Raw genomic sequence first — 16,198 nt, forward strand, 5'->3', positions numbered from 1 at the left:
CTGACATTCTAAAACCCAGAGACATTCAAGGGTTAAGCCCTCTTTGGGTCATTCCAAGCCCTTCAAAGTGATCTAAATCTAAGAGAAAACACCTACTTCTTTGCTCCATGCTCTTGTGACAGAGATCTGGAGAGGCTGGGAAGGATAGAATAGCAACGGTTACATTAATGGTACCTAACAGTAACTGAGAACTTTTTACAAGTCACTTTGCAAATCTTTTACATGCACGGGCTCACTGGATTCTCAGAACAACCCTACGGATGATGTAGGTTATACTGTTATCCTTCTTTTAACGATAAGCAGACAGAAGCTAGAGAAGTTAAGTAACAGGTAGGAAGTCTTAAGGGGACTGAATTAGATCTCACATTCACTTGGGAATTTTTGTAAGAACTTTTGTGAAGGTTCTGGGAGGCTTCTCCTCAGTGCCAAGTTCTCTTTGGCTTTGAGCTGGCAGAGTGTGAAGCAAGGGGCCCAGTGTCCCCATTTGCTGTTGCTCTAAATTTGAGTCTGACTTGACAGTGATGCTACACTGAGTCCTCTTCCCAACTCTCCATCAGCCAGGATCTCCTGGTTCTCAGGACCCCCATCTCCCTGATCCTGGCAGTCTCTTGAAACAGCAGCCATGTTTCTTCTCTTTATTGCCTCCCCATCTTCTGGGAGGCGGGGTGGGAGTGTGCGGGGGGGACGACGGTTCGGTCTCTTTCAGCTGGATGTCATCAAGGCTTTTCTGAGTCGCTGCTATGGAGACAAAGCCCAGGTACCGTTTCCGTTTGCCACACTTGCTATTAAAAGACAGGCACGGCTTGTGAGCCCAAGATGTTCAGTGAATCAACCTGGAACTTACCCCTTTTTAAAAATTTTAATAGAGGGTAATGCATGCAAGTTTTTTGGCAAGCCATCTGCCTCAGGGACCCAGCACAGGTTAGATAATTAAACTCAACCTGTTCCTGCATGGCTGTCTGACTTACCATTTACCTTGTCTCAGACTCCTCGGCTCCAAAAACCCACTCTCCAAACTGGTTGACTCACTGTTTCCCCCAAACACCTGTCTCGCCTTCTTATTTTACCTCGTGCCATTCCACCCACCTGGAATGCCCTTCCCTTCCCTCTCCCTCTCCAGATCCTTCTCATGTGCTTCACAACGTGTTCCCTGATCACCTCCCTCACAAATATCCTTCTCCCTCCCCTGAATTCCAATCATGATGAATTCTATAGAATTCAGCTGGTAATTAATCATACACAGCCTTATGATATTCCTTCCATTGTTACCCTGAACTGTTATTTAAATCTTTAATTTTAATATAACTGTTTCCATATGTTTGCCTCATTGCCATAATTGGAATATAAGATCATCGAAAGCAGGAGATATAGCGTATAATTGTGCTCCCTTTAGTCCCTTGTATGGGGCTGAGTTGCAGATTTTCCTTTTTCTTTGTGATTTATTTATTGGCCAATTAGACAATCAAAATGATAAAACTTTATCAAATTACTTTGGCAATAGCAGATCATAGCTAGTGGGTGATAAACATGTGTGGGTGTTGGGAGAATGTGGTCCTTTCGCCCTTGAGGTGTGTTTTAAACCAAAGCACTGAGGAATGAATGAGAAAAGGGGAGCCACGCTTGAGGTATAGCAGGATAAGAAGGCATTTGTGAAGGAGTCCACCGGCCAGATCCCCTCCAGACAGCTTCCCTTCTGCTCTTTCTCTTCTAAGTGAGGACATAGTACTCTAGAAAAATACTTCCATCACCTCTTACCTTACCCTTCTCTTCTCCTCCAGCCACCTGGCAATTCACACACTCATATTTCTTCCCCTTTCCTCTCATCTCAAGCCCTCATGGAGACACAGTCTAATGCTTCCACTATGACTGAGGCATCTTCCCCTGCTCCTCAAGTCCAGGTACTTTGAACCCTCATTGTACATAGAAATTTAAAAATTCCAATGTTACCTTAGATGAATTTAGTGTATGTGGTAGACAGCCTCTAGGACAACCTCCAAGGATCTCTGCCTCCCAGTATTCATAGGTGTGTAGAGTCCCCTCCCTTGAATACAGCCTGGACCTAGTGACATGTTTCTAATGAGTGGAATGTACAAAAGTGATGGTTTGTCACTTTTAAGATTAGGTTGCAAAAAAAACCTCTGATTTCTCTCCTGTGCACTTCTCTCTCTCTCTCTCTCTCTCCCTCTCTCTCTTTCTCAGCCTTCCCTTGGAAGGAATCAGGTGGTGGGCTGTGAACAGCCCTGCAAAGAGGACCACATGGAAACTGATGTCTCGAGGGCCCGAGAACTGCCATGTGAATTAGTTTGGAAGCAGATCCTCCCCCAGTTGAACCCTAAGATGAGACTGCAGCCCTGCCAACACCTTAGTGGCAGCCTTGGGAGAGATCCTGAGCCAGGGAACTGAGCTAAGCTGCTGAGATTAAGTCATACTCACTGTGAAATGATAAATGTTTGCTGTTTTAAGCCACCACGTTTTTAGAATTATTTGTTAGGCTGCTCTAAACAACTAATACGGTATTTAATTCCGGTAAACCATTCGGGAAATGGCCAAGATTGTCTGAATGCCTCTGATTATATTTACAGCATTTTCCTTCTGAGAGCTTGAAGAATATGGATGGTTCATTTCAGATACGATCATTGAGTCGACACTCAGGTGGTTGCTACATCTCCTACTTGCTGCCTGCCTTTCATCATGGTGAAAACAGCTGATGCTTAGCAATCTAGATCAAGAGCTGGGCAAGGATTTTACAGCTAGATAATATCTGGTAAAAGAGGGAGCACGAAATGAGTCACTTAGCCAGCTCCGAATTTCAAGAAGTTCAGGGAAGTCTGGTATCCTCGGGGGCTTAGTCTCTGAAGTTCAGCAAAATTTGAACAGCTTAGAAAAGAACTAAGCTATTATTTCACTATTTGTGATAATACCTTCCCTCGTCAGAATAAATCTCACTTGTTTAATGGAGGAACTGGGGCAGCAAACCACAGCCCACAGGCCAAACCTGTACCACTGCCTGTTTTTATAAATAAGGTTTTATTGGAACACAGCCACGCCCATTTGCTTAGATACTGGCTGTGGCTGTTTTTGCGCTGCAATGGCAGAGTTGAGTAGTTGCAACAGTCAGTGAAACCCACAAAGCCTAAAATATTTATCATCCAGCCCTTTACAGAAGAAGTGTGTTGATCTCTCCTCAAAGGCAATGATTTGCAGAACGTATTAGAAGGAACACTGTTTCTACGGGATGTTAATTAACGTTATATGGGAAAACAATGGGTTCTGTGGTCAAATGTTTAGGAAATACTGAGTTAAACATGTTGCTTTCCACAAAACTTCTCTGAGCCCTTCATAAATCTCTAAGAGGAGGACATGGAATACTACATTTTTTCAACTTTTTTGACCAGGAAGCTCCTTGTTTCAGATCGCCTCTCAAGAGACTAGTGTCCAGCTCATGGGGAAAAGCTATGAAAGCAGCAGTTTTTAAAGTATTAACTTTGCAAATAAAATGGGGTAGATAAACATCAACAACCTTTGATTTCTAGAAGCATCCGTAACAATTTGAAAATATGCAGAGAGATGGCCTTACTGATCGTGAGCCCAATATGAAATTGACATTCAGAAAGTCAGACATAAACATGAAGTTGTGTGTTAACAGTGGGCTCTGTCTTTGCAGAGATAGCCACACTCAAAATAATTTTAAAGTTGAAAGGAGAGCAATATGTGATTCTACTTCAGTAGGTCTCAAATTTTGTACCGTGGAGTCCTCATGCTTCACATAGATGCCTTAAGGACTATTGCAGCTGGGAATTAAGGATGATCTAGATTTCAATAGCCAATTTGAAAAATGGCTTCTGTTACTCAAAAGAAGTTTGATAATCATTAATCTATTCCAAACTTTTGTTCTAGAAATGAAGGACAACAAAGAATGAAGATTTCTAGAGGACTAGAGAGATCATGGTCACAGACGGTCAGCCCTGGATCTACAAGCCAAGGTTCAGACCTACGTTATGACTGTCCTTTCCCTCACACCACGATGTCCTGGTTAAGGCCTGTGGACATATTTTGTGGGTAACTGGCCAGGGTTAGAGGCCCAGTCTGTAAGCCTGTGAAACTGCTGGCTCTATTCACAACCCCCGTCTGAACCAGCATGGGATGAGGAGAAGAACACCAGGAAGAGTTCGGTGAGTTCAAGTGAAGACGATAAATTACAAAGTATGACACTGATATAATAGGATGTAGAGAGGCATGTTTCCTGTTGTCCCAGAAACATGGCCAAGGTCCAAAGCTGAGCATGAAACTATTGGTGATAAGCACTTTCCCAGAGGGCTCCATCTCCGAACTGTCCCCAGTCAAATTAAGAAATGAACTGAGTTGAAGATGGATGGGTAGTAACTAGTCTTTGATGAAGTCCGTGTTCATGATGAAAGTCTCTTCCCTCATGTCTCTGTGGCCATGGAGGGTGCCTCCCTCTCCCCAAAGCCAAGTAAGGCAGTCTCCAAGAGAATCGTGAGTAAACACTGATGGTGACGCTGAGAAAGGGAGACTGGTGGGGTACATGATGGGCTGCAGATCTCAAGTTCTCCTCTGTTGCAGCCACAGGAATGGGGCCTTGAAAGCTATTGAGAGAACGTGCTAGGAAACAAGAAGTATGGCATGCTTTCCTTTCTATGTTCTAATACCTGCAAAGGCAAAAGGATAAAAGAGTGTTTACTTGATGCATATGACCTGGAGTCTTGGCAGGGGGTGGCGGCCAGGGGGAGCATATTTGAGTACAGAGACTAGTGTTCACTTAGAGGTTTCTGAAGGCAGTTGTCTAGGTCCAGAGCTCCAGTCAGCAGGGCTGGCATATGCCTGGAAATTAGATGCTGCAGCCCTACCCCATCTCAAGTCTCTGTGGACCTGGGAAACACAGAAGAGGACTCCAGCAGTAGAGAACTCTCACAGTTCCATGTGAAACAACATGGAAGTTAGAAGGACAGGGGCCACAGAGCCATTCAAGATAACCACTGGACCAAGTGATGAGAAGCCCATCACAAACAAGGGGTTGGAGATGTTTATTAATGCTCAAGCCCAAGATAAAAACTGCCTTCTGGGTGGAAGGAGGAGTTCTCAGAGATAGAAGGGACCAGGGAGAAGTTGAACACACATGAACACACACACACACATTCACACATACACCTCCTGCATGCAGGCTGACACATGAACTGAGGGCACCAAGATCAGAAAGGACCAGACTGAAGGAGGACTAGACCAGGACCCCTTCCTGTACCACATGCTCCAGTCCATCTGCTCCTTCCCTGCTGACCATGCCACGATGGAGGCTTCTGGTGTCTAAAGAAAGGAGTTCAAGGAGAGGAGGCAGGAGGCAAGTACGTGAAGAGCAGACTGCCAACTTCCAAGCCATCAAGTGGAAGACACAACAGTGTGTGTGTGTGGGGGGGGGGGATACAAGATTTGAGTCTGATTTGAGACTGAAGTATCAAAATAAATAGGACTGAGTCTTAAATAACAAAACGGACTGTTCTCATAACCAAAAGGGACAAGGAAGTTAGAGGAGCTGGCCAAGTTGCTGTTAAGGGAATTACTTCCCAGCAGGAAAGGTGGGTCAACATAGCCTAGTTGAAGGGGCTGTTATTGGATACGTATAAAATGGTCTCATTCGTATACCCAGAACATGTTGAGAAGCCCCAATAAATTTGTTCCATAAGATAAACACTTTGGACAGAATTTTAATGTTTTCTTATTTCTAATGCTTTTCTTCTAAGGGATTCTGAAGGCAACATGCCAATATTTTCCCCGTTCTGCAAATTAGCACACAGAGAGAGTGGTGTTGGTTATCGAAGGGACTCTGAATCTATCTACAGCCTTCTGTCTTCTACTCATATCATGAGGCAGCTGACTCCCTCTCAGACCCAAATGTGATCCACTTCTAATTGGGAACAGAACTTTTCAATGCTTGAGCCCAAAACAAATTAAAAAGTAGAGGCTGAGGAGGAGGGGAAGGAGATGGGAAAAGTTTTGCTTTTCCCCTAATTTGAGAATCTGTGATTTCTCACTGGTTTTTATCAGTACCAAGATTTTTTTTGTTTTGTTTTGTTTTGTGGTTCTTTTCATGTCTCTTTTCTTTTTTTTTTTTTTAATTTTCACAGTTCTCTATTCAAGACTAAATTTGTCTGTTTTAAAAAGTCCATCTGGCTTTTGTGTTATGGAAGCCCACACAAGCCTGCACCAACCGTTCTAGAAGCAACAAAGAGTTATCAAATAGACCGAGTTTCAAATGAAGGGACAGCAAGCTAATTAAGGGATAAGTTTCTTAATAAGGAAAAAAGCACAGTGGAGAGTTGAATGATGCCAAAACACATGAAAGTTTCAAGACTAAAACTGTGAGAAAAAAAAAGCAGAAATGAGTTGGCCAATTTTTCAGGCCTCACTCAAAATAAATACATCTATTCCCATTTGTATCAACAGATGAATGTAAATATCACTCAAATAATCTCAAACTAACATTAACATTATACTGAAATATAAATAATTCTGAATATAAAGACAAGTTCAAGACATACCAAAATATAAATATAATAAAACTAGAAATAACATTACATTATATTTATTGTTAAGAGAATGTCACTGGTTTTCTTCAGAAACTTTATTTTTCTGCCTCAACCATACTTAGATTTCCCTCTTACATACTATTCTGGACAGTTTAATTTTCTTTTAACAATGAATGAATAATGTCCAATATAAGAAAACTTTTGCAAGGAAATCCTTTTGTTCAAATGATTCCAGTACAAATGAAATGCAGTTTTTGGCTTTATTTTTAATATTTCATATCAATGTTAATGGACAAGGAAAGAGAAAGCACTCAGGAAAGATCAATATTTTCCCATTTATTGAAAAGCTTGTAGATTTAAAATGTATATTCCTTCCATATTTGCATGATCTGGGGTGGGGGAGAGTGGTTTGAAGAGGTTTGAAAGCTTTTTTCAATTTTGCCTCAAATGTGTTTAGGAAGCTGCTTTACTGCTATACCTCAGTTCACTCCTTAGAACAAGAAAACTGTTGATAACCACAGCAAACCCTGCATGCCTCTAGGAAATGAATTAAGAATCCATTTGTGAGATGTTTCTTCGAATTTCATAAAGAAATGGCATGTTGTAATTGCGTGATACCCCAAAGTGAAATCAGGGTGTGGTTACGTTGGAGCATTTCTTTGGTTGAACTAAAGATAAACAAGCAGCCCCTTCACGATCTCTCACTTTTCTGAATGTAGATTTCCTCAAGAGAAAATCAAATTGTTGCAAATTATAGAAATGGAGAGAAGACAGAGAGATGGATGGAGAATTTTGAGGAGGGCAAGAGACCAGACAAACTCAGAAAGCTCAGTTACCATCCTGTTAAAATATAACCCACAAAATGTTACACCATAGCATCCTTCACAGCCATCTGCTTCTGCCATTATCTTTGATTCCCACAAACAGATTTCAAAAGTTGAATCTGGCCCTCAGTGAGTTTAGGAACATTTAGCAGGATTTTCTGGGTGGGATCAGAAAAGCCACTAATTAACTCAGCATTCCTCGCTTCAGAAACAATCTACCTCTCATCCTTTCAATTAAGACACAGCATGGTCTTATAATTCCTTGTGCCTTTTCACATACTCCACAGGACCTAGAATAGAATTTGAATATGTATATTATGCATTCCCATCCATTTCTCTGCATCTCCATTTCCACCCCTCCCCCCAGGCCTAACCACCATCATGTCATCTTTCCACATCAGGATTATTGCAGTAGCCACCTACTGGTTTCCTGTCCTCCACTCTAGATTCCCTCCAATCTCTTCTCCACAGGCAGAGTGAACTTTGTCAAAAGTAAATCAGAGCAGGCACTCCCCTTTTAAAACCTTCAGTGACGTTACATTGCATTATGGGGAAAAAAAAATCCCAACTCAATGTAATAGCTGCTAAAGCATTATATGTCAGTTAGCTATTGCCGCATAACAAATTACCCCAAACTTAGTGGCATAAAATAGCAACAATTTCTCTTGTGTCAATGGGATTTTGCTGATATTGGCCAGGTATGCCTGGGCTCATGGATGTATCTGTGAGTTGGCTGGGGTTCTGCTTCATGTAGCTCTCATTATCCTACGTGAAGACTATGTGCTAATAAGCCAGATGTTAGTGAAGTTTTTTGTTGTTGTTGTTTGTTTTTTAATTTTAATTTGCAGTCAAACACAGTCTGGGAGTGGACCTGATTAGACAGAGCATGTACTATATACCTAGGGCCCACAGCACTTTCAGGAGTCCACAAAATTATTTTCATTTTACTTTAAAATCAGAAGAAAAAAATGAATATGATAAAAATATTCAATAATGAGTCCATTAGTATTTTTGTCTTATACCAACACAGTTATAAAATATCATTTTTAATCATTTTTTCATAGATGATGTAGCCCTTGAAGGTCAAAGGGCCTAAGGTCACAAAAGCCATAATGCAAACTTGCATAATCCTAACTAATGAAACTAGAACCCTAGAAAACTGATTGTTGGTCCTGTTTTTTCACTTCTGTAAGCCATGGAGATTTATGAAATTTCAATTTCATCCTTAAAAGAACAGGGAGTTAACTGGTGAGAGTTTCATCTAACCTCCTGGAAAGTCGGTACCGCAAATACTGGGGGATTCCTCCCTGGATTCATTAGCTTGCTCTACCCTAGCACACTTGGATGTTTTCCTCTATCTAGGAGACACAATTTTTAATGAATATCATCCCATGATTGGCCTATTACTCTGAGGTGCTCATCATCAACTCATGATCATGAGTTGCTAATACAACAAAGCTATGTGGAGAATTACTTTAGGCCTTTACTGAGAGCAGTGGAAGACGCCTTCCTGCAAGAGTTTATGCTATTTTTCCAGGCAGAGTATTTTCTCATTTTATTTACATAGAAGTCCTCTTTACATTTTATTTACATGGAGGAGGACGCAATCACATTGTCAGTTCTCTTAGGTTTACAGAAATCTAATGCTGGCAAAACACCATGAGACTCAGAGGAGACATAAAAATGGAAGTTACCATTTGAAAAAGTGAGGCAAAACTATCCTTCACCTTTCAAGATAATTAGATTCAGTTTAAAAGAACTTTCCTTATCTGGCATAGTCTTGTCCTTCCTACAAGAATAAATATGCTTAGTCACCATATATATATATTTAGTTATTCCATCCTTTTTTAAAGAAGCTGTGCAAGTTTTTAGATCACTGCATATATTCCAAAGTTCATTTGTCTTGTGAAACTATGAATTAGCTTTGCAATTTTAAAATTATTTTGACATAATTCTTTATTTTTTAATAGATAGTTCATTTCCTGTTTCCATGTGTCTCTTAATGATTATGTGAGAGCTTGGATTACTTTTCCTTTCTGGTCCCCAAACCACAAGTGGGAAAAACTGCAATCCTGCAAGGGCCACGTAAGCTACCTAAATATTTTCACAGATTCTGTGATTTCTTTTTTTGATGAACTGGGAGAGAACGTTTCATGGCATTTTTACCCTTCCGGAATGTAGAATTCATTTAATATCTTCTCTGTTTACACATATTTCTCGGTATTCAGTATTCCTAATACCCACGGGGCTCCATAAAAATATGGCTTGTCAAGCCCTCCTCTTTCGGAGACCCCACAGGTCTTGTGGCCCATGAATTGAAGAAAACACTCCCTCTCTCTCAACTCTCTGTTTGAATTATTGTGCTTAAAATTCCTAAGCTTGAGCCAGTTACCTATTCCTCCCTTTCATTACACTTCTGAAGGTGATACTTAGACATATCCTCAAACAATGTGGAGAGACAATTGGGAACGCCCTCTGTAGCATCCTGGGCAGGAAGCACAGGGGGCTGGCCTGGGCCGACTCAGCCAGGAGTCACCTGGAGAACAAGCTTGTGCTGAGCAAGGTGGCCACTCGCTCTCAGCTGTCTCCCTTTCTCACTTCTAGGAGGGAATCCCTAATTTCCCTTGTGGGACTAAGACAGTGATTCTCAAGGACTGGTCCCTGGAACAGCAGCATCAATATCACCTGAGAACTTGTTAGAAATGTAAATTATTGAGCCCCACCTCAGACCTCCTGAACTGGAAACTCTGGAGTTGATACCCAGCCACCTGTGTTTTAACAACCCTTCCCAGTGATGACGATTCTCATGTTTGAGAACCACTGGACTAAGACCTGGTTTTTATTGAAACTAAAAGTTAAACACACGACCTATTTACTTAGCACCTCCAGAGGCTTTTTGAAATCCGTGCTTCCTGGTCCCTATTAGAGCTCTCTGCTTCAGGTGCTCACTGCAGCCTCTGCCCTTCCGGGTCCCAGGCAGTGTTGGCAAAGGGCCACTGGAAGCAGTGTGCAGAGTCTGTTTTTGACAGCTTCTCCTAGTTCCTTTCAGCATTCTATCCTTTACATTTCTCTCTGTGTCACAGTCACACCAATTGCTGTTCCCTGGATCTTTTCATCCCCTCCCACTCTAAGATTTCAGGCGGTAAAGGCTGAAATTGCTACTCTTTCCAAGACAACTTGAATTTTAATGCAATATCTTAAAGACCTCATAACCATCATTATCATCTGCATCAGTCAGGATACCTCGGTTATATTGCACTGACAAACAACCCCCTAAACTCAGGGGTTTACAGCCATGAAGGATTATAACCACACTCACACCGGATGTCCAGTGTGATTCAGTGGGGAAAGGAAAACCTGCTGATTGAGGTGAACTGCAGAGGGGACCCCAGCTGGCAGCAACTGGAATCTGACCCGCCAGTGTGGCAGAGGGAAAGAGTGTGGCAAAGCACAGACTGGCTCACCAGGCTCTGTCCGGAAGTGACAGTGACATGGCTTTCCTTCCCATGTCATTGGCCAAACCTGCTAACATGGCCACGCCTGACCTCAGTGGAACACTGAAGTTTAGTCATGCCCCAGGGAGAAGAAACAGCTATTGCTGAACCGTAATGTCATCTTGGCCCATCAACCAAAGGACAGACCACCAGTATAGAACTTCAAACTCTGTGGTAGATAATGAAACAGCCTCTGAGTGCACGTGCTGGGTGGGTCCAGGGTGGAGGGAGCTTCCCTGTCGGAGGCTGCTCCTTGATGGTCCTCAAGCATAGTCATGGGGACTGTTCCCCAGAGGGAAAAGGAAACTGACTTGGATGGAGTGCCACCAGAGGGCTGGCAACCGTGCCAGACCTTCTCCATTCATATTCTCACCCAATCCTCATCTCAGCTGGAGACAAAGGAACTAACCTTCTACAGACAGAAAAAGCCAAGGCCCAGAGCGATTTGAAACTTGCCCACGGGGATACGGGATGTGGCAGAACTGGGATTCTGACTTCACGGGCGCCCACAAGACTAGATCTGCTATCAGAAAGATACAGGCTGGAGGAAAGACACCTCTCTCTCATGTGGCAAAGCAAAGCAGTGATTCCTCCCCTGAGCCCAGTGTTTCTGGGACAGAATCAGCCTCTAGTAGTGGGACAGGAATCACTCTCAGGCCAGTGCGGTTACTGCTGTCAAAGTGAAACTGTTTCCCCCACTATGGTTACAGATTTTCAGGATTTTAATCAAAGGAGCAGTTCTTCAAATAAATGTAGGGAAAACTATATTATTTTTATTTAATGAATATCAATTTTTTTTTCCAAATTATCTTTTACTTATACAAAAAGGGCATGTTTAGCAAGAGACTCACTGAGAAAAGAGTCACACGGCCCAGGAGACAGGGCTGGGAGGCGACAGGCCTTCTGAGGCCCTGCTGGGGAGAAGGGGTCTGGGAAAAGTGGTGAGAAGTCCTGGGTAAGTGCTGAGTGGTGCGGGCCCCAGAGAGGAGGAAGCTCCAGTTGGATCAACACTGTTGGCAGGTCACGGGTGGGATTCACAGTGACCTCGCTGCTAACTCCTTTGGGGGTTTCCAGTTAGTGCTGCCGACTGGAGTGAGAGCCGCCCACTGGTTCCTGGAGGCCACCCAACAAAGGACACAGGACAGGAAGCCCAGGATGGGAAGTGCAACTCGGGGTGAAGGCCAGGGAGAAGCAGGTGCTCTGCAGTGGCCCGGAAAGGTCCAGATGCTGAGGCAGCGTCGACTCCTGTTATGCGCGGGCATTCCGCCCTGTCTCTGCCAGGCACTCTCTGACTAGGGCCCGGGCATGGATGGTGCCTCTCTTCAGGTGCTCCATGGCACTCTTGCTGCCAGCATAGGTCGGATGGGCCGGATCTCTTTGCCCATCTCCTCTATGACTGACAGCAGGTCAGTGAAAGTGCTCCGGGAGCCCTGGGCACCAGGTGGTTTCACTGCCTGCACGTAGCCCATAGAGGGCGGTCCACAGTCATTAAACAGTGGTCTGAAAGGGGCAGCGGCTCTGGCGTCGAGCCGGCGATGGGACACTTCCGGCTGTAGGGACCGGGGTGCCGGGTCCAGGGGTGCTGCTGGGGGCGGGGGCGGTGGGTTTGTAGGACATCCCCAACTCCTGGGTGCCGCAGAAATCTAGAGTGTCCCTAGATGAATGAAATAAATAAACTAGTTTAATGAAACGAAAAAACTCCAGCATTTTAGTAAAGAATACTTCCTATCTTCTTTGCAGGAAGCTCTCTGGTTTACATCATTAATGGCGTATGGAAAGAAAATCTCTGGCTACATTTCAACTTCTAAACCGTTGAACAATAAGCACCAATAATGCACATCAGAAGGTATCACTGGTGGAGAAACTAAGAGGGAAAAATATCTGGGAAACAGGAGAAGAGAAAGCCTCCTACAAAGTGGGTAACAAGCAGATAACTTTGTCAACACCGGCTCCAAAAGTGCTTACCTCACTCAGAAAGGGCACCAGAGCCCTCGATGCAAACACATCATGAAATTGTGTCGATACGACGCTGCACTCAGCAGCTCTATCAGCAGGGCTCCAGCTGACTTCAAACGCCTCCCAAGAACACCATGAACTAATAACCACGAGTGCTGTCCAGGGTCAACCCTGAAACACCCCAGGACACAAACACTCAAAGCCCAAGAAGGATGTGATCTTTCAAAGAGTTTTGCAGAGGTCCAAGCCCTTCTAAGTGAATGCACGCCATAGGGACTAGATATTGGCTGTCCTGTAATCCCCAAACTGTCACGATTATAAAACAGGCAGTCTCCAAGAAATTTCTTGGCATTTATTATCAAACCCATTAGGGGTACTTTGGGAAAAGAAGAGATCTCACTAGCTGAGGACAAATGCCACAATAATATAGCATGGGGGTATCAGCAAACAACCATTTGTTTTCCTTCCAATCCCCGGGAGTGACTTGGGTTAAAATAATATAAACTTGGAGGCACTCATGTATATGGAACTAGCATAAATTAATCTCTAGGCCAACTGCCTGTAATGTAGTCACTTGCTGTCTAAATTCTATTGAAATGATAAAAGCCAGCCTAACTTTAATTACTAGGGTATCTTTCTGTGTTTTCAATAAGATACATACATAAATCCTGAAACTCAACAAATAATAAAGGAAAAACAGCTAAATACACATATAGCTTTAGGGAATACTTGGAACTGGCTGGTGATCCTATCATTAGCCTGTTAAAATCCACCAGCTCATCCTATAATTTTCCCTTTACTATGCTTTAAACTCTCTTTATTCCAGCGATGATGCTGAACACATTCATATATCACAATATGTCTCTCCATGTTTTCCAGATGGTATTTGATAAAATGGAAACAAAAGAAAGAGCAAAGAAAAATAGATGTTTTCTACTTTGGTTCTTGAAACAGTTTTTCCCTTGGTAGAGAAAAATACGTACCCGCCCATCCAAGGCTAATGAAAAAGCCCAAGAAATATGGTTCATCTAGAAGTGACACCCACTGGACCCAGAGGTTCAGGCCACTCTTTGGTCTTCAGCGAAGCTCTACAAACCAAGGGTGAAGAGTTCCTTAACTCAGGTGTAAGTTATTACTAGTTTGGGCTGGAAGGAAATTGGCAATGGTTTAGGTGAGTGGTTTGGGGGTAACAAGACTCATCCCGGTATTTGCCCCCAACCTTGATCACCAAGTTCAAGGAGAAAGACATCCACAGTTACAGTAATTTCTATTTTTTTAAGTCAGCATTTATAGACTCAAAGACCTTTAATAAATAAAATTACCAATTTCAAGTGCATCAGAAAAATATTCTAATGGGTCACTTGAGAAACAAAAATACCAAGTTAGACTATGACTTTTCCAAAGCCACCTATGAGGATTTGATTTTTGTACAGCAGATAACCCTGCGAGGATATTTATTTTCCTTTCAAGACATTTAAATATAAATGCTTAGGTCTTATAAGTCTTTTGTGAAGAAAAACAGACCAAAATTCAAAGAAATAAATTACATGGATGGTAAGGAAGATCAAATCATTTTGAATAAGGAATAAATCTTGTACATAATTTCTCTCATTTCCAATGGTCGTTGCCATTTTGTCTAATTCATCCCCTGGAAATAAGTTGGGGCTGCTTATATGCCATAATGGACTGCAGATATGGGCGCCTATCTGCTCTGCATTCACTCGTAGGGCTTGTACTGATGGTCAGGGAGGAGAATCTCACGGGACCTCAGGAATATTTACTCAGCATCACCTGGCCATGCCCTCCAACAAGGACACCTGGTCTTATTGATTGCAATCCCTTCGCCCAAAAATGTCTCCTTGTGTCATTTATCATCTCAAAAAAATGCCCAGAGAGGGGTGCAAGTGTCCCTATTCCGGTGAAACCATCTGCTACTGCAGTCAGGTAAAGGGAGCAGTGACTGGGGCTTCCCAGCTTTGCCTGAATCCTTTTCTCTAAACCTTCAGCCTGAGCCCCGCCAGCGTGTTGCTCGGCTCAGCCTTCCTAAGAGACACCATGGAACGTGAAACCTGAATTCATATTTCTCGGCATCTTGAACGAGCTGCACAACTTAGATGAGCTACTAGGACAAGCTGAGCCTAGATTTTGTCATCTGAAAAATGGGATAATAATTCGTACCTTATAGGTTCTTCCGAACACTAAATGGGATAACATTTGTGAAAACACAAAGTAAGAAGTACCTGGCATATGACTGACGTGCAACAAATTCAACCTTCTTTCTTTTAGTCAATGATACATAGTTTTCCAACTGTCCCCAGCTCTCTCTCTTACTGTCCTAATCTCTTTCAGGCTCTTCTAAAAAGTATTCACTGGCAACTACTAGCATCATATGGTAGCAGAGCTGGAAGGGTCCTCAGATATCATGCAATCTTGCTGGGATTTTTGCTATGCTTTTGCCCCACCCATACATCTCCTTCAGGGAGTGTCAAAACCACTCCTCTAAATGCTGATACGACATGTGCCTCTATCGTTTCATAATCTGAATAACCTCAAACATTAGCCGAGGTAAAGGAGCACGGACCATCAACACAACCTTCCCATGTGGTTTCTTAGAGGGGAGCTAGTATTTATTGAATACCTACTATGTACCAGGCGCTCAACCTTTGTTATCCTGTTAACCATCACACCTTTTTAAGAAAGGTTGCATATCTTCTGTTGTTGTGGTATATTTTGTACCTGTGGGAACACAGATGTCACGTGCTCAGTTAGTGACAGAGCCAGGTTCAAAGCCACATCTGTATGACTCAGAGCCTGTGTTGTTTTCGGATACCTTATGGCAGAGCAATGGCAAAAGCCACAACCGCCAGGGGTAGAAAGATGAGCTCGGAAACAGAGAGGGAGATGAGGACTCTAAAGTAATAAAGGCAGCGACTGCCGGTCGTAAGCACGTGGGCAGTCGCCTTGGGGTCTATTGCCGTAGTGAGTTCCAGGAAGCGTTGGAGAGCATGGAACCCTTATCAGGAACCGAACCATCCATTGCTTGGAAAACAAATTCTGAACTTTGCTAACCCTCAACAGAATACAAAGGTACAGAGGAATAAACAAAAATATGTGAGACTTGAGAGAGAACATTTGCAGAATTGAATTCAGGTTGGTTTGTACGAAGGACATATGCCAGGCGCTGAGCTACTCTTAATGGATTCGAATCAATTCTCTTATTACTACGTGGTGGGGAGGAAAAGATGAAATGCTTTTTGAAAGCCCTTTGAAAAGGAAAAGGTTTATAAAATGCACCGATTCATTAATTTATTGAAGAGATCTCTAGATTGGGAATCAGAGAGACCTAAGGCTTAGTGTCAGTTTTGCCTCTCACTAGCTGTGT

General features: G+C 42.9%; 1 pseudogene; it reads right to left on the reverse strand.

The window, feature by feature from the left end:
- Positions 1-12,108: 12,108 nt before the first annotated feature.
- On the reverse strand, positions 12,109-12,477 carry LOC101327543 (cyclin-dependent kinase 2-associated protein 2 pseudogene; annotated as a pseudogene).
- Between the last annotated feature and the right edge of the window lie 3,721 nt (positions 12,478-16,198).

This window comes from Tursiops truncatus, chromosome 13 (genome assembly GCF_011762595.2).
Source record: "Tursiops truncatus isolate mTurTru1 chromosome 13, mTurTru1.mat.Y, whole genome shotgun sequence".
NCBI classification, from domain to species: domain Eukaryota; kingdom Metazoa; phylum Chordata; class Mammalia; order Artiodactyla; family Delphinidae; genus Tursiops; species Tursiops truncatus.